Below are 25851 nucleotides of genomic sequence, written 5' to 3' on the forward strand. Positions count from 1 at the left end.
AAATTTGAGATCCCATGGGAATCTTAACAATGTGTATGTACACACACATATGTAATACATATTATATAAGTAATATATACATTTTGTATACATACCAGGGAATACAGATTATTCAATAAAGGTTTCTGTATTTATGAAGAAGACACCTTCTATTAGCCTTTAAAGACCACATGCCAATATTTTACATTCACAACTGTTATTTGCTATCTTTTACTGGAATATCTTTAGATAGCTCTCATTGTTTTTTTGTTACAATAATACTATATCCAACATTCTTCTAGATATAACTATAAACTCAGCTATTTTTCTCTTTTTGATGAATTTCTAGCAATGTATAGAATATGGAAGTCTAGGCTTACATTTTTGGTGTATACTATCATATGTCCCATAATGTAGTAGATATATTCTTCACATCTGGATTCTTTTTGTGGCTGTATTAAATTGTTTATTGGATATGAATTATACAACCATCACGTGTATTGAAGGTAACGGTGGAGCTGGAGAGTATTGTGCCCTCTCCAGGTTGCACTGTGAGAACCACCAATAGTGTGGTAGAACTTGTGGTCCTTTAGGAACCATGGCCCTCTCCGAGGCCACGGCTCTTGGCCAGCAGATGTCAGCCCACACATCTCTCTGTGCTTGTGGACTGGATTGGTGATCCACTGGGTGTCAGGATTTCTTCTGATAGCTTTATGGAATGGAGCAATGAGGATAACCTCAAAAAATCTAAATGTGGAATCTTCACCAACCCAGGAGGAATTCAGGACTCTCAAAGCCTTGATGGCTCCCAGCTATCTCCTCAGCAATAGACTGAATGCTGCTGACAGACTGAATTTCAGCTGGTTAACACCATGGTGGACCAAGGCTTGCTGCAAGTTGCACCCTTAGGAACCGGGCATATGTGACCACCATGGCGGGCACGAATCCTGTAAGTGACATAACCTTGCTTAGCCTTGTAACCCAGTCTTTGTGCTTTATCAGGCTGGGGGACGGGGGAGGGGGCAGAGAGCCCTGTGCAGCACGCGGAGAGCTGGCAGGATTGCCAGCAGCGGGCCCTCAGAAGAAAGCGCATCTTGTCGGACTGCTTCTTCCTCCATAGCTCCTGGATGTATTTGTATTACCCATCTTGGCTCACCTGATGGCTGATGCCAGAGACAGCTACATCCTTATTCTTATTAAGAATTCACTTTACTAATTTTTGTAGGAAAGAAAACACTGTTAAGTTTTGTGTTTCTTTTATGTGACTTTTCCAAGTATATTTTTAAAATGACTGTTTCTACTGTTTTTTTTTAAATTTTAATGTTATTTTATTTTTAAATATTTATTTTATTTTTGTTGTATTTAAGTGTAAATCTGTGTAGGTGTGCACATGTGTGCACGTGTGCCCTAGAGGCCAGGAAAAAGTTATTGTTTCAGAACCTGACATGGATGCTGGGGAAAAAAATAGGTCTCCTGAAAGAGCAGTAAATGCTCCTAAATGTCCAGTCCCTAAACTACTATCTACACGCACTATTTGACCATTCATTTCTTTGCAAATTACTCCTGGTGGTTTTTTTTCATTTAGAATCATTTACATTGCTTTATTGAATATTGTTATATTATGTGTATATTTTAAGGTAATTATTTGACTTTTTACCTTAAAATATCTATTTTGAATTTTAAATTTATTGTGATGTTAATTTCTATGAAGTATCACACATGCACAGAGTTTCCTTCATGAGGAAACAGAAGTTTTGAAACCTCATAGTGTATCTCATGAGACCTCCTTTATTAATATCTTTCTCCATAGCTCAGGTCTTTGTTACTGTTCAATTTCAGAGAAGAAGCACTCTAACCAAGACAACATTTTAAAGAAAGCATTTAAATGGCGGCCTACTTAGAGTTTCAGAGGGTTAATCCTTGATCTTCATGGTGGGAAGCATGGTGGCAAACAGACATAGCACTGGAACCATAGCTGAGAGTTACATCCTGATTTGCAGGCAGCAGTAGTGGGGCCAATGGAGAGCAGAGACTGGGCCTGCTTTTTTCTTTTTTTTCCTTTCTTTTTCTTGGATATTTCATTTATTTACATTTCAAATTTTATCCCCTTCCAAATTTCTCCCCCAGAAACCATCTATCACATCCCACCCCTTCCTCCTGCTTCTTGAGGGTGTGCCCCTACCCACTCATCGACTCCTGCCTCTCCATCCTCGCATTCCCCTACACTAGCGCATCGAACCTTCATAGGACCTAGGGTCTCTTCTCCCATTCATGCTCGACAAGGCCATCCTCTGCTACATATACAGCTGGAGCCATGGGTCCCTCCATGTGTAGTCCTTGGTTGGGAACTCCTGAGAACTCTGATTGGTTGATATTGTTCTTACTATGGGGTTATAAACCCCTTCAGCTCCTTCAGTCTTTTCTCTAACTCCTCCATTGGGGACCCAGTGGTTAGTCTAATGGTTGGCTGTGAGCATCTGCCTCTGTATTTGTCAGGCTCTGGCAGAGCCTCTCAAGAAAGAGACAGCTATATCAGGCTCCTGTCAGCAAGCACTTCAGGCATTCATTATAGTGTCTGGGTTTGGTTAGTTTATGAATTCCCAGGTGGGGCAGTCTCTGGATGGTCTTTCCTTCAGTCTCTGCTGCACACTTTGTCTCTGTATTTACTTACTCCCATGAGTATTTTGTTACCCATTCTAAAAAGGACCGAAGCACTCATACTTTAGTCTTCCTTCTTCTTGAGCATCTTGTGGTCTGTGAATTGTATCTTGAGTATTCTGAGCTTTTGAGATAATATCAACTTATCATTGAGTGCATACCATGTGTGTTCTTTTGTGACTGGGTTGCCTCACTCAGGATATTTCTTAGTTCAATCCATTTGCTTAAGAATTTCATGAAGTCATTGTTTTTAATAGCTGAGTAGGCCTCCATTGTGTAAATGTGCCACAGTTTCTGTACCCATTCCTCTGTTGCAGGGCATCTGGGTTCTTTCCAGCTTCTGGCTATTATAAATAAGACTGCTATGAACATAGTGGAACAGGTGTCCTTGTTATATGTTGGAGCATCTGTTGCGTATATGCCTAAGAGTGTTATAGCTGCACCCTCAGTTCCAATTTTCTGGGGAACCTCCAGACTAATTTCCAGAGTGGTTGTACCAAGTTGCAATCTCTCCAACAATGGAGGAGTGTTCCTCTTTCTCCACATCCTTGCCAGCATCTGCTCTCACCTGAGTTTTTTAACTTAGCCATTCTGACTGATGTGAGGTGGAATCACAGGGTTATTTTGCTTTTCCCTGATTTCTAAGGATATTGAACATTTCTTTAGTTGTTTCTTGACCATTCGAGTTTCCTTAGTTGAGATTTCTTGGTTTAGTTCTGAACTCCACTTTTAATAGGGTTATTTGATTGTCTCAAGTCTAATTTCTTGAGCTCTTCAATCCTTCGTATGAAAATAGATGCAAAAATACTTGATAAAATCCTCACAAACTGAATCCAAGAACACATCAAAACAATCATCCATCATGATCAAGTAGGCTTTAACCTAGGAATGCAGGGATGGTTCAATCTATGGAAATCCATCAACATAATCCACTATATAAACCAATTCAAAGAAAAAAAAACACATGATCATCTCATTAGATGCTGAGAAAGCATTTGACAAAATTGAACACCCCTTCATGGTAAAAGTCTTAGAAAGATCAGGCATTCAAGGCCCATACCTAAACATAGTAAACGCCACATACACGAAACCAGTAGCCAACCTCAAACTAAATAGAGAGAAATTTGAAGCAATCCCACTGAAATCAGGAACTAGACAAAGCTGACCACTTATTCCAGACCCATTCATCATTGTACTTGAAATTCTAGCTAGAGCAATAAGACAACAAAAGGAGGTCAAAGGGATACAAATTGGAAGTCAAAATATCACTATTTACAGATGATATGATAATATACTTAAGTGACTCCAAAAATTCCACCAGAGAACTCAAAAACCTGAACCTGCTTTTAAAACCTCAAAGCTCACTCCCAAATGACATAAATCCCCAATAAGGCCACACCTCCTAATCCTTTCTAAATCCTCTACCAACAAGGAACCAGAGATTTTAATATTAGAGTCTGGGTAGACTATTCTCAGTCCATTTGCCATAGCTCCGAACAGTTGAATAACAGGGTTGTTTGATTCATATATTGTATGTTTGTGAATGGGATAATAACTTGTGAATCTGTGCCTTCACTTTTTCTACAATGCATATGAAAGATGAAAAGCCTGCAAGGACACAAAATGATTCATGCCCCTCACCCCAGCAGATAAACATTCTCCTTCGAAGATTGTACAAAAAGCTTTATTTAATAGTTCAATAATATAGATATATTAAGGTGTGCCTATTCCATAAATATTTGTATAACATTTTCTTTTTCAATTGCAATAGATAACTTAGAGTTATCTGACAGTTGTTCTGCTCTTTCAAAGTTTGTGGTGTGTGTTACACACACACACACATACACACACACATCAACACCACCCTCCCCAATTAGTTTAGGATCTCATTTAAAAACAGAATTTTAAAAAATGGGAAGTTTCTCTTGAGGACAGTCTTAGTTAAGAAGAAGATACTCCAGCTTGTTTCCAATGGTTACTTTTTGTCTCCCCCTGCTGGAAGTATGAGAATTTTCCCCACTGATCACTGTTGAGGTTGACAAGCTCCTTAGGGTAAATCTCTCAAGCCTGAGCACCCTGCACCCCAACATCTGGCCTATAACTGTCAGACTTGTCGACACTTCGCCTCCTGCAAGTAATAACTGCGGTTTAAATGTTCCCACCCCATTACTTGTTCCTATTCCTCCGCTCAGTTCAGAAAAGTGACACTTCTTTGTGTGTCTAACTGTCCCTCCCACACTGAGCATTTTGCTCTGGTCTTCATTACAATAATGCTTCTTAGTTGTTAATTTTTCAGTTTTTCACCATTCAAGTTATTATTAGAATGAAACAATACCTCCCAACTCCCTTTGTTCCGCACTAAAAAGCTAAAGTCAGGACATTTAGTTCTAAAGATGTTCCCTGGCTATTAAATTCTAGGAGGACACCGTGGCCTCCCTTCCTGCCAGGTGACATGGTTTCTGCAAGGTTGGTAAGCGTCCTGATTGCCCCTGTCTCTAAGTGCTGTCTGTTTTATCCTTCTGCTTTCAAGGGTTTTCTTCCATGCGGTTTCTTGGCAATTTTAAAATGGAGTGTCTTCTTTTCCAGGGACTGTGTGAAGTCCTGGCTTTTAAATCACTTCAGATTTGAAAATGTTTTCAGGTGCTATGACTCCAAATAGTTTGTCTTTTCAGCCCTCTTCCTCTGAGACTTCCTTGGCCTATCTCTTTTTTACACAGACTAGAAATGCAAAAAGGTCTAGGCTGTGATCTTCCAGCTGTTCTTGAGGTCATCCCATTCAGGGGGTCTCTTCCCATGAGACTTAATTACCTCCTACATGGTCCATACCTCAGAGCCATCATCCTGAGTTCTAAGTTATAACATATGAATTTATGTTAAGTTCATTCAACCATAGGAGAATTCTAACCCTTCATGAGGTTGTATTTGGAGATAAAGTAAAGCAAATTTAATAACATGTGGTTAGAAGTTGATAGAACTAGTGCACTTAAAAGAAAACAGAGAAGCTTCTCTCCTGCTTGATGTATGCATCAAGCACAGGCCAAATGAGAATACAAGAAAGGGGAGCCACATGCAACCCCCAAAGGATCTCACACCAGATCTCAGGCAGGCGGATGCCTCCATATCAGATGACCATCTTCCAGTAAACTGAGTGAAAAGCATTGTATTATGGCAGACACAACAGCCTGCCACAAGTTTTACCATTGGTACCTTGACAATGCCTATTGATAGTATAAATTCTCCAGAATTCACTCATGAATAGAAGAGATAGAAGGGAAATATAAATTAGTTTATCAAAATAGTTTGTTAAAAATAAAAAAAGATAAATCTTAGCTTGAAGGAACTGAGACAATATGCCAGTCGTGGGGTACAATGCTTTAGGACAATTAAGAGAAGATCTAAAAATCAATACATTGGCAGTATAATAAGTTTCATTTGTTATTTTATTTTGATACATGGCTTCAGTATATATTCCAAGCTTTCCCCTAACTCAAAGTAATCCTCCTGTCTTATTGTCCTAAATTATGGAATTACAAGTGTAATGTAGTCTCATAGCTGTGTCCAAATACCTGGCGATGATGAGGAAGGGTTTATTTTATCTTACAGTTCAAGGTAGTATAGTCCACCATGACAGGAATGCATTGATGGAGGACAGTGAGGCTACTGTCACATTGGAAGCAGAGACAGGAATACAGAGACAGAATTTATTATTAATATATAATATATTATTAATATATTATTATATTATTATTATAACTAAACAAACTTGGAAATATTCTGACATAAGGTTAAATATACTCTAATTTACCATTTACCTTTTTATTCAAGGCATGATTGATATATGGATATCATTATTAACTAAAGAGACTGAATATTCCAATATGCTTTCAGGATAAGCTATCCATAAAGGTAATATGGTAAAAGAAGAAACTTATAATCTAGTTATTGATTAAACAACAACTGCTAAGAACACCATATGGTAAAAGGGGTAAAAATCAGACAAAATATGATCATACTTTTGTTTCAAATGATATCACATGGTAAGAATTATAGACATTCAAAGTATTTATCTGTAATCTGTTTGGGATCATATGCAGTATAGACACTGAGTATAGAAGACCAACATAAACAACAGTACTCCTAAATAGTTTAACTTATCTCGAAAAGCTGGTTTTGAAAGGACAGATGAATACCTTTTATTTGCTAATCATGTTCCAAACAACTTGCTATTTGGAGAAATGGAAACTTTTTCCTAAGATTGTACAAATTTCAACCACATTCAACCACCATATTGTATGGCTCAGTCAAAATCTTAATTGTGATAGTGCATGCTTCTGTAAGTTTGTGAAATTTGGCTTCTTCAGTACTATATAGTATCTGCATAAGAGTCTGTATGGCACATTGTAGCTTTGAAGATTTTTACTGATTTGAAGAAAAGTGACCATATCCTTGGATTTCAGGGGGAAGGTTTGGTAATTGAAACATATATATATTATTCATTTATATCTGTGTAGGTAGGCGTGCATATGTGTATATTACATGTGTGTATATTTACATATGTGCATATATTTTTGTATATACACATATTATTCATTTATTAGTAATTTGTCATGCTGCCTTACCTGACTTGAAAGGAGTAAAATGGACCAATACTCATGACTTGGATAGTAAGCGTATTTATATTTGAAGGGCAGAACTGCAATTAAAATTTCTACAGATGTCTGAAACAGTCCATTGTAGTTCTGTGTTTGAGAGCTCTTCTTCTCTGTCTCTTATTTAATACCACACCACATGCCTTTCTTTCCCTAAGTATGTGTAGACTTGTAAGCATTTACTGTTTTCAAGGTAATTGGTAGTACTGTCAATTTGGCCACAAAGGGTATAAGGGACATTGTGCTGTCCTTACAGTGCTTGCAATCTCACAAGGGAGAGTAACATAGGCATAATAATAGTGTGGTAAAGCAATGCTCTTAAGAGTGGAGCAAAGAAAGTGCTAACAGAACTCCACTCTTTCTAGGGCTAAGGCCCCAGGAGTGTAATTCAGCTAATCAGAAGGGCATAAATTCTAACTTCGTTCCATTTCTCACTGTCAGATGACAGGGCCAGAAGTCTACTCCCATTGAGATCTATGACTTTTGCTATATGAAGAAAAAATGACTTATGCACTGCTGATACAGACTCCTACTCAGCTTGGTTAACCTGCTCTCACTTTCCTTAGGAGGATATTTGAAGTCAAGGAAGTTGCATGTAGTGATTCGAAGGTTTGCAACTAGGAAAAGTCTTAGATTTAGGGGCATAGGTAGCCTTTCATGTACAGAGTTCTCATTTTAGCCTACCTCGGGCTACCCAGCTTTGCTGATTTATCATTAATTAGGATTGAGATTTTCATTGAAAAATTGAATATGAGTGTGCCTTTCTGTATGCATTTCAGAATCATGGTAGCTGAAGCAAAAAATTGTAAAGGCACTGGAGAATTGAATGCATACCACAGGTAAGAGCCAACCATCCCTGCCCTTGACAACCTGCCAGGAAGCCCTGCTGAGCTCCCGGGTCACAGAAAGATCTTTCTGACATCACTTGTGAGAGCTGCAGAATTTCTTTCCCTGACAGCTAAGAAAATACCAATACTTCTTCGTCACGTTTTAATCATGTCCCAAACTTCCATAGGAAACGCTCTGCTGCTTGCGGTTAGATGCCCGTACTCTAAGAACTTGTAAAGGTTTAGCTTCTATGTATGAGTTTTCTAGTTTTGCTATGATAAATGAACAGCAAATGGGGATACAGTTAAGAAAGGAAATCCATATTAATTATGGCAAAGAAAGCAGGATGCATTGTCTCTAGAATGAACCAATGCCATTATCCCATTGTGAACCTAAGACATTTGAGAAATACAGAATCCCAAGAAAGAAAGAACATCTTCAATCTTATTGTAAGGAAGAAAAGACTGAAACATTTCTTTGCATCTTTTAAATACACCGCTGAATGGCTGCCAATAGGATTCTTCATTACTAAGCATCAAAATATTAAATTAGAATCAAGAGCCAACAGCCTGCAGCTGTCTGCACTTAGCAGTAAACCTTTTCATTTTTCAAAAGAAGAAATAGCATTTTAAAAAAAAGTACACCAGTCAGAGCCAAGAATGCCTTTGCTAAGTTACTGAATGCCTTTCTGCTCTGTTTTCTGTAATTTGCTGCTAATAAATATTTGACAAATTGTTCAGCCTAAAATGAAAAGATTTTGTTGAGTAGTGTTAAACTTATGAAGAAGCCATGTGAATTTACCTGATGTTATGGTCACCAGATGAGACTCTCATGATATGGGTATTTTTTACCTGTAAATCTGTAATTTAAAAGAACACAAATTTTTAGACGTTAACTAAATATTATCTTGAGGAAGAAAAGGTATCATTCCGACATTACTTGTAACATAAAGGAAAGGAAACAATTTGCCTTTTCGATGAGAATTAGTGAAGTCCCATAAAAAAGAGGGGCTAATGATCTGTCTTCTTTTGGAAGTTCATTTATTGCAATTCTACACACAAGCTGTGGTAAGCATTAAATACTGACTAATTGAGAAATCATAACACCAGAGTCTCTAGTCGGTTACTAGACTATGCAGCTACTATGAAACATGTTTTGCTTGAGAGAACAACCCAATGTATTCTCTTCACTTAACTCTTGATTCCTTAGCCTCCATGAACTAACAAAAACAAGGACCTAAATATCAACGAACATTAACCTAATATCAGAATTTTCCACTTGAGACAACATCTTTCTCACCAACTTGACACTTCACCTCTTAAGATTTATAGGTTAGGGGGCTGGAGAGATGGCTCAGTGGGTAAGAGCACCGACTGCTCTTCCAAAGGTTATGAGTTCAAATCCCAGCACCCACATGGTGGCTCACAACCATCCTTAAAGAGGTCTGATGCCCTCTTCTGGTGTGTCTGAAGACAGCTACAGTGTACTTACATATAATAAATAAATCTTTAAAAAAAAAGATTTATAGGTCAAGACTAAAACTACAAGTAACCTTTTGTTATCTATAAGAGAAAAATTCTGATTGTATGACTGAGTCAGAAATAAAGTTTCCACATTGTTTACTGTTTCTAACTATAAAAGAAATCTGTGGGTTCAGTATCCATTATTGGTTCAATTGTTCCTGACCAAATACAGAAGTACTATAAATGCTCACATCAGAACACACTCCCCACACTCCACCAGGTGCATGTATTCTTCTTCTTTGTCTCTGTCTCTGTCTCTGTCTCTCTCTCCCCTCTCTCTGACTCATACTCACTTTGTCTCTCTGTCTCTGTCTCTGCCTCTCTCTCTCTCTCTCTCTCTCTCTCACACACACACACACACACACACACACATACACTCACAGCACATGCACACGCATGCACACGCATGCACGCGTGCGCTCGCGCGCGCGCACACACACACACACACACACACACACACACTCAAAGTTCCATAAACGGTCATTTCTAAAATACCTGTAAATGCTTAAGTTTAACACAAAGGATATGATAGTGAATGAAATATAGTCATGCAACATATAACTTCGTTAAATGAGGATTTAAGCCTAATGTTAGGATTGGCTATCTATGATTGTCTAACTCACAGTCTATAGCTATGTTAATGCCTTTATTGTTTTGGTTCTTGTTTGTAAACATTCGTTATTGTTATGTTCTTTAGAATAATAAAAGCATGGTTTTGTGATTTGGCCTTTATTCTTGTGTATTATTAATGAATGTCCATTTGATTGTTGCATTAGAAATCTGGAATTAGATTCTCGCAAACGCCATCATGCATCCTGAGGATGTGGATGTTATTTCATCCACACAAACCACAGCCTCACATTCACGGTTTAGGTGACAATATAAACTCTAAGCACCATAGAAAATGTATCCAAACTGGTTGCTATTGTCTCTCCTGAACCTTGCAGTGATTAAAGGTCATCTTTTCCTGTCTTTCTTTGTGATTGTTTCTCTACAGTTCAGCCAACATGCTTAAACTCCATTGCAATAAACTTGGAAAAAGTTGGGATATTTTCTATGCAGTGTCAAGAAATCCCTGAAATGAAGAGGGGTTCTAGTCTTTTGACTTTTCTTGAAATTATGAATATGACTTGTTTAGGAGTAAGTAATAAAGTCCTATATAAGAAACAATGCTATTTCCAACAAATGAATACTTGAAGATCTATTTACCATTTGTTGATATGGTTATTACATATTTTTCATCCATTTAAGTATTATTCTTTCCTCCAATTCCTTCTTTCAGGTTCATAACATAACTTATGTATAGGATGATCTTCTTCATGATCCCATGATTCCTCTCCTGCATTACTGCACATGTGCTCAGAAAACTTATACTGTGGTTACAAAGGGAATCTAGCACTAGCCTCATTCTCTCCACTGGGAAAAGTCAGTGTTCTACCACCTCATCTAAGAAAAAGTACACACCTGGGGATGATGATCAGGGCGATCCCTGTGATTCCTCCTGTACTAAGTCTAATGATTATATTATTATATTATATTAATTATATTATATCATATCATATTATATCATATCATATCATATTATACTATATCCTGATATTTTAGTGGTTCCATCCTTAAAGAGATACATGAATTGAGCATGTTCCCTATGTATTTACTAGAAAATAAATGAGAACCACATATGATTAGTGTGGATCTCTTCAACAACAGCATTTAATTCATATAATGACCCTTTAAATATCATTCTTGGAAGTAACTTTTTTGGAAAATGGCATATTACTTAGCAGAAGGGAAGAAAATGATGGCATCAAACTGCTAAGTCTCTATGCTGGAATGTTTTTCGTGGGATTATAAGGCCACCTTCTTTTTTTTTTTCCTTTTTTCTTTTTTTTTTTTTTCTTTTTTTTAAATTTTTTTTATTTACATTGCAAATGATTTCCCCTTTTCTGGGTCCCCACACCCCGCAAGTCCCATAAGCCCTCTTCTGTCCCCCTATTCTTCCATCCACCCCTTCCCATTTCCCTATTCTGGAATTCCCCTATACTCTTGCACTGAGTCTTTCCAGAACCAGGGGCCACTCCTCCATTCTTTTTGGACATCATTTAACTTGTGGATTATGTCCCGGGTATTCAAAGTTTCTAGGCTAATATCCACTTATCAGTGAGTGCATACCATGATTGATCTTTTGAGACTGGGTTACATCACATAGTATGATGTTCTCCAGCTCCATCCATTTGTCTAAGAATTTCATGAATTCATTGTTTCTAATGGCTGAATAGTATTCCGTTGTGTAAATATACCACATTTTTTGTATCCATTCCTCCGTTGAAGGACACCTAGGTTCTTTCCAGCTTCTGGCTACTACAAATAGGGCTGCTATTAACATAGTTGAGCATGTGTCCTTATTGCATGCTGAAGAATCCTCTGGATATATGCCCAGTAGTGGTATAAGAGGGTCCTCAGGAAGTGACATGCGCAGTTTTCTGAGGAACTGCCAGAAAAAAAAAAAGAAAAGAAATAATCCACTTATCCTATCACATGCTATTTTAATATGATTAGTATGATGTTTCAAAATTTGATGATTAAAATTAAACACATATAAAAAACTTTAAAACAATGTTGTTTTTTAAATATCACCTTATATAATAATCCATGTTTGTATATTTATAACTGGATATATATACTGGGTTACATATATGATCATGTGCATGCAATTTTATACATATCTATGTAATTTAATACCCATGTACACTAAATAGGAACACAAATATATAGCTACTGGCAATATTCATACAAAAAAAAAAGGCCACCCTCCATACCCTGCAGAGACATACAGCTGCGAGGGTGTGCAGAGCACCGCCCTGCATCTCACTTCTCTCTGAATAAACTTCCAGCAGCACCGACAATTGACAATGGTGTGGAATGTTTCAGGGAATAAAAAATAGGCCTAATTGAGTAAAATGAAGGGTAATTTAAGATATCATACCTTGGGAGAAAATATACATCCAAATCTAGTTTAACCTGTCTACCCTCTCTTTTGAAACAAAAATTACATCTTCTAAAACATCATTAATTTATCACCCTGTTAATAAAGTTTCAATTTGCAGAGGATTTTGTACCTTGTATTTTAGTTTCTAACACGTGCTATAAGAAAGTGATGAACATATATTTGGTATTTGGAACTATTTCTTTGTGGATTTAAAATGGATTATATTATAATTGATTAGTTTAATTATCTAAAAAAGACACTTGCTATTGTTTTATATAATTATGAGCAGAAATTTACCAAATTTGAAATTGTTTTAATAGTTGAAAAGTAATTATATATATTTTCTTTTCCAAAACTAATTGGAGGTTAACTCCACAGGAATTTGAACTGTGATTTATGACAGAACATTTGATAAGGATATTTTTAATGAAGATATTTTAGCTATCCAGTGATCATGGACTTGACAGATTTTGATGGTAGCTGTAAAGTGATTGAGGCTAGTCAGGTGATAGAAAACGTGTGAATCCGCCACCTTCCTTTTGCTGGAGTGAGGTCGAAATTAGTCACAGTAATGAGTGTCCTGGAGTGCAATTTCAAATGTAATGGATGGTGTGTGAAAAAGAAAGAAAGAAAGAAAGAAAATGTTACTTCTCTTTAGAAGTCATTTTTAAAATGGATGCTGGAAGTGTCTGTTATCATACAAGTTAACTCTTTCAAGAATTTCTTCTACTATCTCTACCTAGTAACTGGAAACAGCAATAAAAATCTTTAGAAATTTCTTTCATTATAGACCTGTGACTCAGAAGATTCTCCTCCTTATTTGAATGCTATAAACATCCCATACACTGCTTCCAGCTCCCTAAATACCTCAAGTGCTCTCAAAAGCTTCAGAATTTCTTCTGCTTATACAACCCCACTAGTACACTGGGATCATTCTGAGATGTCGGTGCTTTCTCTCTCTCTCTCTCTGTCTGTCTCTGCCTCTCTCTCTCTCTCTCTCTCTCTCTCTCTCTCTCTCTCTCTCTCTCTCTCTCTCTCTCTCTCTCCATCATTTTCACCACCTGAGTGGAAGCTTTAGACATGTCTTTTGAATGAGTCCACTGTCTTGCTCTGCTTCTGCTTAACATCACAATGGATATTTTTTTTTTTAACTAACATCATCTCTGTTAGGGGCAGAACTCTGCCTTACTCTCTGGCCAGCATTCTCTCTTGTATTGATCCTCAATACTTTCAGATGTAACTATATCGGCAGATAAGTTCTTGACAAGACAACCACGGTAAAATTCAAGAAGATCAGTAGCTATTCTGTACCCCAACGTGACTAGACTCTTTACAACAAGAGAATACAGACACCAAGAAAAGACTGTTTAAAGACATGAGACAAAGATAGGCACCACAAAGCAATGAATGCCCACTCTCAAAAAGAAACAACATTGTACCATCTTGGCTCCTGTGACCAAGCAGCCAGCTCAGCCAGGTATGCAGGGAACATCAGAGTGACAGGTTGCTCGGGACACAGTCTGCCTGTAATAAGGACACATGCTCCACTATATTCATAGCTGCCTTATTTGTAATAGCCAGAAAATGGAAAGAACCTAGATGTCCCTCAACAGAGGAATAGATACAGAAACTATGGTATATATACACAATGGAGTTCTTTTAAAAACAATACATTCATGAAACTCTTAGGCAAATGGATGGAACTAGAAAGTGTCATCCTGAGCAAGGCATCCAATCACAAAGGAACACACATGATATGCACTCACTAATAAGAGGATGTTAGCCCAAAAGCTCAAAATAAACCAGTTACAATTCACCAAGCTCAAGAAGAAGGAGGACTTAAGTGATGGTGCTTCGGTTTCTCTAAGAAAAGGAACAAAATAGTCACAGGAGCGATAAGGGAGACAGAGACTGAAGTGTGTGGAGCAGAGACTGAAGTAAAGGCCACCCAGAGACTGCCCTACCTGGGGGATTCATCCTATAAAGAGTCAACAAACTGTGACATTACTATGGACGACAAGAAGTATATACCAAAAGGAGCATGCCATGGTTGTCTCCAGAGGGGCCCTGCCAGAGCCTTACAAATACAGAGGCAGATGCTAACAACCAACTATTGGACTGGGCATGGGGTCCCCAATGGAGGAGCTGGAGGATGGTCCAGAGGAGCTGAAGGGGTTTACAGCCCCATAGAAAGAACAATGATTTCGGTCTCACAGATGCCCCAAGACTCCCAGGGACTGAACCATCAACCAAGGGGCACACATGGTTCCAGCCAAAAATGTGGCAGAGGAAGGCCTTGTTGGGCATCAGTGGGAGGAATGGTCCTTGGTCAGGTAAAGGTTCAACAGAGGCCCGAACAAAGGGAAACTGAGGGGGCGGGAAGGGAGTGTGTTGGGTGGAGAGACATGTAAGTGGAGGCAGGGGAAGGAGGAAGGGGGGTCTTGGGGGTCTTAGGGGAGGGGGAATATCGGGAAAAGTTTTACCATTGGCAATGTAAATGAAAACAATGTTCAATTAAAAAAATAAATTAAAAAAAAAAGAAAAGAAACAATGTTGCTAACATCTGGAATTTAGACTCCTATCACCCAGAACTATGGAGAAATAATGTTTTCTTTAAGTTACCCAGATTCTCGTACTTTGCTATGACAGTTGTGATCACTAATTTCACTTGTCAGTTTCACAGACACATTTGGGACAAGGGAGTCTTAATAGAAGAATTACCTTCATCGGAACAACCTGTGGTCATAACTATAGAGTAATTTTTTTCCTTTCTTTACTGCTAATTGATGCAAGAGAGCACAGTCCATTCTATGGGGCAGTGCCATTCTTGGGCAAGTAATCCTAGGTTTTATAAGAAAACTGAGCTGGGCATGGTGGTACACACTTTTTTATCCCAGTACTCAGGATACAGAGGCTAGTGGATCTCTGCGAGTTTGAGACTAGACTGATTATACGAGCTTCAGCATAGCACTCATGAACCAAAAAAAGTACGCTAGTAAGGAGACTTCCTCTAGAGTCTTGGCTCCAGATTCCTACCTTGAGTTCCTTCCTCTGTAGCCTCATTTATAGATTTTTTTTTGTAAGTGTGAGCTTAAATATGCCTTTTCATTCCCAAATTGTTTTTGGTCATGCTGTTTGGCACTACAACAGAAAATCAAACTATAACAGTCTTAGGCAACTAATAATTTGTCATCAGTTGCCAATGATCTATTTTCTAGTGGATCACTTCTAGACCATCCAGTCACAAAAATATAAGGTGTTCATCTTATTTCCAATATTGTTTACAATATGGTTAGTAAAGTAGCAATTATTTGCTGAGTTCTCAACAAGTTATGTCTGGATGTAAAAATAGCAGTTAGTAAGCCATATGTATATTTTTCAAAGTGTAAATCTAGTTCTTTTCTAAAGTAACAGCATACCGTTTGTCAACAATACTGTTTGAGGGATGTTAGAAGTCACGCTAAGAGTTCTGACTTGTAATTATTCATATCAAGACATTTAAATGGAACAACTCAGGATTCTGATCTGGAGGACCCTGGTCTATGTGGAGAAAGGCATAATATTAGATTCTGTTACAATTCAGCTTTAACCCTAAAACACATGCCATCAGAAAATCTGAAGTAATTTAAATTATCTTTAAGCTTAGTTACTATGATATCAATAATTCAGAGATAACTGAATCTGAAAACAAGGTGGACTCAGCTATGATGAACTGAAAATACAACTGAAATAGCTCTAAAAGCATGTCACCTAGTTGTGTGTTCTATAACCTGTAACTTCAGAGGGAGTTCCTGTTGGCATTATTCATTTTTCCTATGGCTGTGATAAAATATTCAGACAAATGCAAGTTAAAAGAGAAAGAGCTCCTTTTGGGTCCCATTTGAAGGGTTCATCATGGTGGGGAAATCATGTTAGAAGAATCATGAAGGTAATGGTAGCATTTCACCCAGGGCCAAGAAAAAAAAAAAGGTGACCAAGGATCTTGCTTCTCCTACTTCTTTTCTATTATTCATTTTAGGCCTCCATTCCAGGGGATAGTGTTGCCCACAGGTAAGGAAGGTCATTTAACTTCAATTAACCCATCCAAGGCAATCTTTTAAAAGCATGCATAGAAGCTAACTTAATCTAGATAATCCCTATCATGATCAAGAATACTATCTAAGAATGGCTCTGGAGGTGTATGTCCTAAGTGTTTCTACATTCTACCAGTTTGATAATCAATACTAAAAAATCTTAAATCCAGTACTAACAACTTGACACATCAATATATCACTTTTAAAGGACAATCTTCAGGAACTTTCCCCCTGTACCGATGTCCTCAAGGGTAGATTATGCTCTAAGATCAAGAATTGACAAATGGGACCTCATAAAATTACAAAGTTTCTGAAAAGCAAAGGACACCATCAAAAGGACAAATTGGCAACCAACAAATTGGGAAAAGATCTTCACCAACCCTACATCAGATAGAGGGCTAATATCCAATATATACAAAGAACTCAAGAAGTTAGACCCCAGAAAACCAAATAACCCTATTAAAAATGGGGTACAGAGTTAAGCAAAGAATTCTCATCTGAAGAACTTCGGATAGCGGAGAAACATCTTAAAAAATGCTCAACTTCACTAGTCATCAGGGAAATGCAAATCAAAACAGCCCTGAGATTTCAACTTACACCAGTCAGAATGGCTAAGATTAGAAACTCAGGAGACAGCAGATGTTGGCGAGGATGTGGAGAAAGAGGAACACTCCTTACTGCTGGTGGGGTTGCAAATTAGTACAACCACTCTGGAAATCAGTCTGGCAGTCCCTCAGAAAACTGGGCATGTCACTTCCGAAAAATCCTGCTATACCACTCCTGGGCATATACCCAGAGGATTCCCCAGCATGTAATAAGGATATATGGTCCACTATGTTCATAGCAGCCCTATTTATAATAGCCAGAAGCTGGAAAGAACACAGGTATCCCTCAACAGAAGAATGGATGCAAAAAATGTGGTATATCTATACAATGGAGTACTATTCAGCCATTAGAAACAATGAATTCATGAAATTCTCAGACAAATGGATGGAGCTGGAGAACATCATACTAAGTGAGGTAACCCAGTCTCAAAAGATCAATCATGGTATGCACTCACTAATAAGTGGATATTAGCTTGGAAAACAGGAATATGCAAAACATAATCCACACTTCAAATGAGGTACAAGAAGAATGGAGGAGTGGCCCCTAGTTCTGGAAAGACCCAGTGTAGCAGTATAAGACAAAACCAGAACAGGGAAGTGGGAAGGGATGGGTGGGAGAACACAGGGAGGGAAGGGGGCTTATGTGACTTTCGGGGAGTGGGGAACCAGAAAAGGGGAAATCATTTGAAATGTAAATAAAAAATATATCGAATAAAATTAAAAAAAGGAAAAAGGACAACTTTTCACTCCTAAGCTCATGGCCATCTCAAAATACAAAATACTTTCAGTCTAACTCCAAAAATCCCCATAGTCACTAACAATTTCATTATAGTTTAATGTGTAAGTGATTCATCTCTTATGAGACATTGAAAAATCACAAGCTGTATGTATCCAATACACATAAGCACATAATAAGTATTTCCTTGAAAGAGAGAGAGAAAGGCATAGCAAGAAATAACAGAACCAAAGTAAGAACAAAACCTAGCAGGAAAATCTTCAGATTTTTAAGCTCTATATCTGGCATAGGGAGCTCATCACAAAATTGTCCAGGTTCCAATATGCCCATATAAACATACCAATCCTCCATATCTGCTTCCAAAGGCACACAGGGCCTCTTTCTTGTGGTGGCTCCATACTCTGCCTATAGATTTTCATTTTTATGGACTTTTTATGATCCTCATATCTTTACCATCCTAGAGACTTCATATCAACTTAGATTCAACTGGCCATCTTCACACAATCTTCACACAATAGCCCCTCGTGACTTTGTAGAAATTATGACCCTGTCGCATATTGCATATTGTCTGTTCTCAGGACTCTTTCTTCTTATATTCTTGAAAGCAGCTGCAACCTGAGTCTAGCCAAATTGTTCCATTCTGAGTGGTCAGATTGTGGTTACTATTTTGATCCTTTCCCACTCTTTTTAGCCTCTCCAGGGTGTGTAGCATCCAATAGGAGCCTCTACCCAAGTAGCTAGACCTGGCACATATTTTTCCTGGTGCCCTCCATATATCTTGGCCATTGAGCCAACCCTTTTACTATCCCAGACATACAGATGTATTATGGTAGAGGCAGCTCACATGTAAAAGGAGTTCTTATCATGTGAAGAAAGCTGGGTATATTTGGGTAGTTTGACTATGGACACTTATTTTGGAACTCTCAGTTTCTTGGATGTTTTAAGGAAGCAGTCCCAAACTCTAACACACTTCTGTGGGTTTACATTTTTTATAGTAACAATAGACACCCTATAGCCTCTGTATTGCCAGCTAGGGAAAGGGGAGTGATTCTTAAAACTTTCCTATCTGTATAACATGTTGATGACACTTCCAAGTTCTGTTGACAAGCTTAAGATGCAATCTCTACACACCCGCTGAGGTTAAAGATATATTGACCTTTGTGTGCTTTGGTAATTATGAAATCACTTTCCTAGGAATTTATTTTTTGAACAAGGAATGATTATTGCAGTGTTCTCCATTCAGGTATTCTATATTCTGATACATTTTCATTTTTATAAGTTGAAACTTGGTGAGTCGGTACCTTTCTTACTGTAAAGCAATTTTAGTCCAGCCACGGGACTTTTCTGGCAAGGGATCACATCAAAAGACCTTCTAGATATGTGTGATATGCTAGGAATGCATACATACCACATACCTTTAAATGCTTGGCTGTACTACATACCTTTAATTGCTCTAGTTAAAATACAGACACACCTTTAGTACACAACTTTAATCCAAACAATGACTTTTTTTTTCATTTTTAAGGATTCTTTTATTTAATGTGTATGAGTAAAGTTTTGCCTGCCTGTATACATGTGTACCATGTGTGTGTGTCTAAACTTTGAAGGCCATATCCCCTAGAACTGAAGCTGTATGTGGTTGTGAGGAACTATGTGTGTGCAGGCGACCAAATCTGAGTCTTTTGCAAAAGCAACAAGTATTCCTGGTCTCTGAACAATCTCCCTAGTCAACTGGAAAGGATCTTTCTAGTTGGTTGTAAAGAATTTTTACATATATGTTGTGTGACTGTCTTATTGGGATATCTGAATAACTGTTTATATTATCTCAGGGTACCAATGACAGACCAAAGAAATGCTATATCAATATTCAGTTTAGAATATCATTAAATTTCCTTTTTAGGAATATGAGTGAGAGGTGACTCTCAGAAGCATTGAAGACTCTAAGACAGCTCCATCACCAAAGAAATATGGCTGATGACTCTGGATCTCTCAGAACAAGTTCCAGAGTTCTCCTTTCCTCAGTAATGCTTCCTGCTTATATAACTTGGGGAAGGAACCATCTTTTAAGTCTGATAAATTTTAGGGATTTTCTGAGACTTGTGAGTTGTCAAACAATGACTTCTAATTGAGGAGCAGATGAAGTGATGAATCACAGAAAAACGAGTTAGAGATAGGATAAGCCAAACTCTCAGTAGAGGAAGGAAGGCTGCTTAAGAATAGTGCAGGCAGAGAGAGGCAGTTCATTTGAGTGCAGTTGAGCTCAGGTCAGTTTAGAACAGTTTGGTTCTTGCAGTCAGTCCAGTTCACAGAGTTCACTGGCCGTTTTTCCAAGCAGGGAAATTCAGTAAGAAGCTGAAAGAAGCCAATTAGAATAAGTCAGTTAGAGGTCAGTCAGAAGTTCTGAGTTGAACCAATCAACCATAGTTCTGAAAGAGGTAGAAAGGATGAGTTTATTCAACTGTAAGTCTCAGAGGCTGAATTATCCCAGGCTAGGAAGCTAAAGCCATATATATATATTCCCTCATTATCTATCTGAATAGAAGTAGTAGTAATCAATAGCCCTAATTCTATGCTGTGTTGAGATTTTTCTACTTATAAAAATTAATCCTTTATCTTTGAATTCAATCTCTCCCAAGTGTTTGGGTCATGGCTAGAATTTAGTCATCTTTTTTGCTGTTCTAGTACATGAATATCCACTAATTCAAGTCCTGATATAATCCTTGATCCTCTGAAACCTCATGAACTTGCCTTTACTGCCTACTTTCCTCTGCATATTAGTCTTCCAGTCTCCTACCAGAAGATCCCTAATAAGCAATGCTTGCAAGACTCTAAGTCTTTTGAGGCCCACTGATGTAAACTTGTAAAAGTAACTCTTATTTGTCAGATGTAATTGTTGTATCAGAGGGTTACTGCTGAACCTCACCCTTTCTTGCTCCTTCTAAACTCTGACTGGCTGAATAACTAAGTTGTTTTGGTTTAATTTCCTCTCCAAGCTGACTGATTCAAGCTGACTTTTCTTGGTTTCTGACCTTGTTCTCCTTGACCTCAAACTAACTCTGGCAATCAGTTCTAAACTTCTGGCTTCTTCTCATTCTCCAGTTCATTCTGTCTTCACCTGCAATCAGTTTCTGCAAAACTGTGCCAGTAAACCCCCGCCCCCTCTCTCTCCATGGTTTTCTCATGTCTCTCTTTCTGTGCTATTACTGTGTGAGTTAAACTTTTCCTATCTCTGACCAATTCTGTCAAATTTTTGTCTGATTAGTCACTTTCTTTATCTGCCCCTCAGTTAGATATCATTCTCAAACATGATACTTGCTTCTACAAACTAATTTTACATTCATTGTTTGGAATTAAATGTGTGTTGTTCCAGCTGGATCACACAGACCTAGAAGATCTTTGGATGTGATCCCTTGCTAGAGCAGCCAGGTTGATAGATTAAAATTCCTCTACATAAACTCTTACAAATTCCTTCCATAAACTGTTTCCCATAGCCAATAAAGCTCATGGTTAGGGTTTTTAGCTCAAAGAATCAACTCTTTCTATTAATTTTCAATATTGGTTATTTTTGTCTGGTGTAATAAAATACACTGACAAAATTCAGGTTAAAGGGAAACAAATTTATTTTGACTCAGAGTGCAAGGATGTTGTCCATCATGGTTTCAGGGCTTTAAGGTGGCCGGTCTTCTAACAGTCACAATCAGGAAGCAGAGACTAGTGAGTGTTTGTAATCTCCTCACTTTTTACTTTTCATTCAGCTCAAGTTCTGTTCCCACTCAATGATGCAACATAAATAAGCTCAAATTTCAAAATGATTTAACTGGGCCTTATTTATTACATTTTTGTATTATATTTATTAAGTATTATACTAATTTATTACATCAAATACACATATTTTAGGACTAGAGGAACAATTTGCTGATAAATAGTTGTACACATATGTATTTCAGCAATGTGTACCTCTGATGCTATATTAATTTGTCTTCATTCAACTCAATAATCATCTCACTCTTAGCCTTGGTTAAAATCATTTTTATTCCAAAACTTCTTATTGGCTCCTTTAAAATAATTCTAAGTTATAATCAAATATCGAGACAATTGTTTTATGATTTCTGAGTTTGAATACAAATTCAGCCTTTCTAGTTCCATCCATTTGCCTGCAAATTTCATGATGTCTTATCCATCCATGTTATATTCAGTTTATGGCTATTATGAATAAAGTTGCTATGAATATAGTTGAGCAATTGTCTTTGTGGTATAGTGGCCCATCTTTTGGTGTATACCCAGGAATGGTATATAGCTAGGTCTCAGGGTAGAACTATTCTCAATGTTCCTAGAAATGCCTAAATTGATGTTCAAAGTGATTGAACAATTTGTACTCGCACCAGCAACAGACAAGAGTCCCCTTGCTCCAAATGCGAGCCAGCATGTGCTACCCCTTGAGTTTTTTATCGTAGCCATTCTGATGTGTATTAGATGGAACCTCAGAATCTTTTGGATTTGCATTTCTCTGATGATTAATGATATTAAGTATTTTTTAAGTGCTTCTTGGCCATTTGAGATTCCTCTGCAGAGAATTCTCTGTTTAGCTCTGTGCTCCAGCTCCCTGCTCAGCTCCCCCTTTTTTAAAAGCTGGGTTATTAGGGTTTTTCTGTGTCTAATTTCTTATGTTCTTTATATTTTAGATATTAGTCCTCTGTCGGATTTTTTTCCCATTCTGTAGGCTCTTTCTACCCTACTAATAGTGTCCTTAGCCTTGCAAATGCCTTTCAGCTTCATGAGGTTCTAGGGGGACATCCACCTACCCTCAAAAGCTTCAACCCAAAATTTGTCCTTCCTGGAAGATGTGCAAAAATAAAGATAGAACAGAGATTGAAAGAATGGCCAGTCAAAGACTGGCCCAATTATAAACATATCCCATCTAAGATTTCCAATACTTGACAGTATTAATGATACTCTGTTATGTTTGCAGACAGGAACCTAACATAACTGTCTCCTGAGAGGCTTTATCCAGCAATGGATGGAAACAGATGCAGAGACCAATAGCCAAGCATCAAGAGATACTCAGGAAGTCTTGAAGAAGAGTTGGAGATAGGATTGAGAGAGCTGGGGACGTTTAGGACACTACAAGAAGAACTACCAAGTCAATTAACCTGGACCCATGGGACTCACAGAGACTGAACCACTAACTAAAGCACATTAATGGGTTGAATATAGACCCCCTACATATTTGTAGCTGATGTGTATCTTGGTCTTTAGGCGAGTCCCCTAACAATTGGATCAGAGGCTGTTTCTTACTCAGTTGCCTGTCACTGGTTTCCCTTCCCCCTAGTTTGGTCTTAGTGGGAGATGGTTCAGTTAGGCCTATAGTGTCTAAATGTCCCAGGTTGGAGTTACTTCCAAGGAGAGCTTCCCCTTTTCTAAGGAAAGGAGGATAGGTAATGGGAGAGGGATTTATAAGGGTGGGACTAGGAGAAGAGGAAGGAAGTGGGTGTGTGATCCTATATTAAAAAGAAAGAAAGAAAGAAAGAAAGAAAGAAAGAAAGAAAGAAAGAAAGAAAGAAAGAAAGAAAGAAAGAAAGAAAGAAAGACTTCAACCTTATTTGCTGATGATCAAAATATCTTAATTGTTTTGTCTTTTCAAGATAGGGTTTCTTTGTGTATCCCTGGTTGTCCTGGAAGTTTCTCTGTAGAACAAACTGGCCTGGAACTCACAAGATCCTTCTGCCTCTGCATCCTGTGTGCTGGAATTAAGGTACACTACCACCATCTGACTAAAATGTCTTAATTTAGTCTATGTTCCTGTTACTCTTCTTGATCTGTTACTTTAGAATCTCCATCTGTCCTTCATTTTACTTCTTTGACACAGAGGGATACATGCTCATTGTTATAATAGTCAAACTTACTAAATGAATCTCAGCAAAGCCTGCCTCAAAATGGAATCATTAAAAAAGGTGTGCAACAGTCCTTGGAGGGCTATCAGGATGTCTTCCTGATCCAGGATGATTGATCTATTGGGATAATCTCTGAAATCCCATTTCTAAATCTGAAAAAATAAAATAAAATAAAATAAAATTATTTCCTATGCAGAAAATTATTTTTGACACGGGAAATATCAATTATGATTTGTCAGGTATCTAGTTATTTGAATAAGAACTGAATTGACTCATTTAACATGGTATATACACATAAGTGAAGGAGTAGGACCTGCTGAACTCAAGTAAATCTTGTAAAGCAAATTATCCATATTGAGTTAAGCCTTGAAACACTAAATTTGTCATGTGGGATGAAAAATGTCCTTAGAGACACTCCTCTTGAGGCATGCCAAATGGAACAATGTCCTTTTCGACAGTTTGCCAACAATGAAATGTCTAATGTGGAAGATGAGCAGGAGACATTATTATGTCATATTATATCTGTATTTGATCTGGGATAGAAAAAAATACTAGTGAAATTCAAATACAGTCTGTAATGTATTTAATGTGTTAATTGGTTATATGGTATGAGTATGTTAGCTATTAGCATTAAAGGAAATGTTGAGGGGAACATGGAATTTCTCAGCTCATTTCTTGGGGGTGAATTGGGAAAGGAGATAACATTTGAAATGTAAATAAATAAATTATCCTCCCAAAAAAATCTAAAATTAACTGAAGTTAAATACTCTAAGAAATATGTATAAGAAAATATTATTATATGAATAATGTTTTTCTTGATCCAAATAATTGTTTCTTATTTTATATGTATAGTTGAAAGTTTGACTTAAAAATATTGTAATTACTTCATGAATGTATGGAAGGTTACAGTATTTTCTTTTCTCTTTTTAAAATATTTATTTATTTATTTATTTATTTACATTTCATATTCCCGCCCACCACTGTCTACCCTCCAATTGTTTCACATCTCATACCTTGTCCCCACCCCTGTGTCCATGTGAATGTCCCCACACCCCAACCCAACCTGACCTCTAAACTCCCTGAGGCTTCCAGTCTCTTGAGGGTTAGGTTGGAGAAGATGTCAAGAAAGAAGAACACTCTTCCATTGCTGGTGGGATTACAAACTGATACAACCACTCTGGAAATCAGTCTGGAGGTTCCTCAGAAAATTGGAAATAGAGCTACCAGAAGACCCAGGTATACCACTCTTGGGAATATACTCAAAAGATGTCCCACCATGCCGCAGGGGCACATGTTCCACCATGTTCATAGTGGCCTTATTTGTGGCAGCCAGAAGCTGGAAACAACCCAAATGTTCCAAGACAGAAGAATGGATACAGAAAATGTGGTTCATTTACACAACAGAATACTTCACAGCTATTGAGAACAAGGACATCCTGGGTTTTGAGGCAAAAGGATGGAACTAAAAAATATCATCCTGAGTGAGGTAACTCAGACCCAAAATGACAGGCATGGCATGTAGTCACTAATAAGTGGATGTTAGCAAAAACTGTACAGAATATTCCAGATACAACTCACAGAACTCAAAAAGGTCAACAAGCTGAAGTGCCCAACTGAGGAGCCTCAGTCCCAATTGGGAGGTGGAACAAAGCAATCACAAGTGGGGAGGAAGGGAGGGACAGGGGAGGGAAAGTAGAGGGGGAGTAGGGAGTAGAGGGGAGAGGGGAAGTTGATCTGATATTGGGTCAGGGAAAAGGAATGAATCCCTGAGGACCAGCAGAAAGAACAAAAACGTGGGCAACCTCAAGAGATAGGAGGTTGGGGGCGGACCCTCCAGAATGTACCAGAGACCTGGGAGGTGAAACTCTCAGGACTCAAAGGATTCAAAGGACTCAAACCTTAGATGAAATGCTAGACAGT

General features: G+C 37.9%; 1 pseudogene; it reads right to left on the bottom strand.

Annotated features, from left to right (window-relative positions):
- Positions 1-470: 470 nt before the first annotated feature.
- LOC127677853 (60S ribosomal protein L15-like) lies at positions 471-1117 on the bottom strand (annotated as a pseudogene).
- Positions 1118-25851: the final 24734 nt, after the last annotated feature.

The sequence above is a fragment of the Apodemus sylvaticus genome, chromosome 2 (assembly GCF_947179515.1).
Source record: "Apodemus sylvaticus chromosome 2, mApoSyl1.1, whole genome shotgun sequence".
Classification (NCBI taxonomy): Eukaryota; Metazoa; Chordata; class Mammalia; order Rodentia; family Muridae; genus Apodemus; species Apodemus sylvaticus.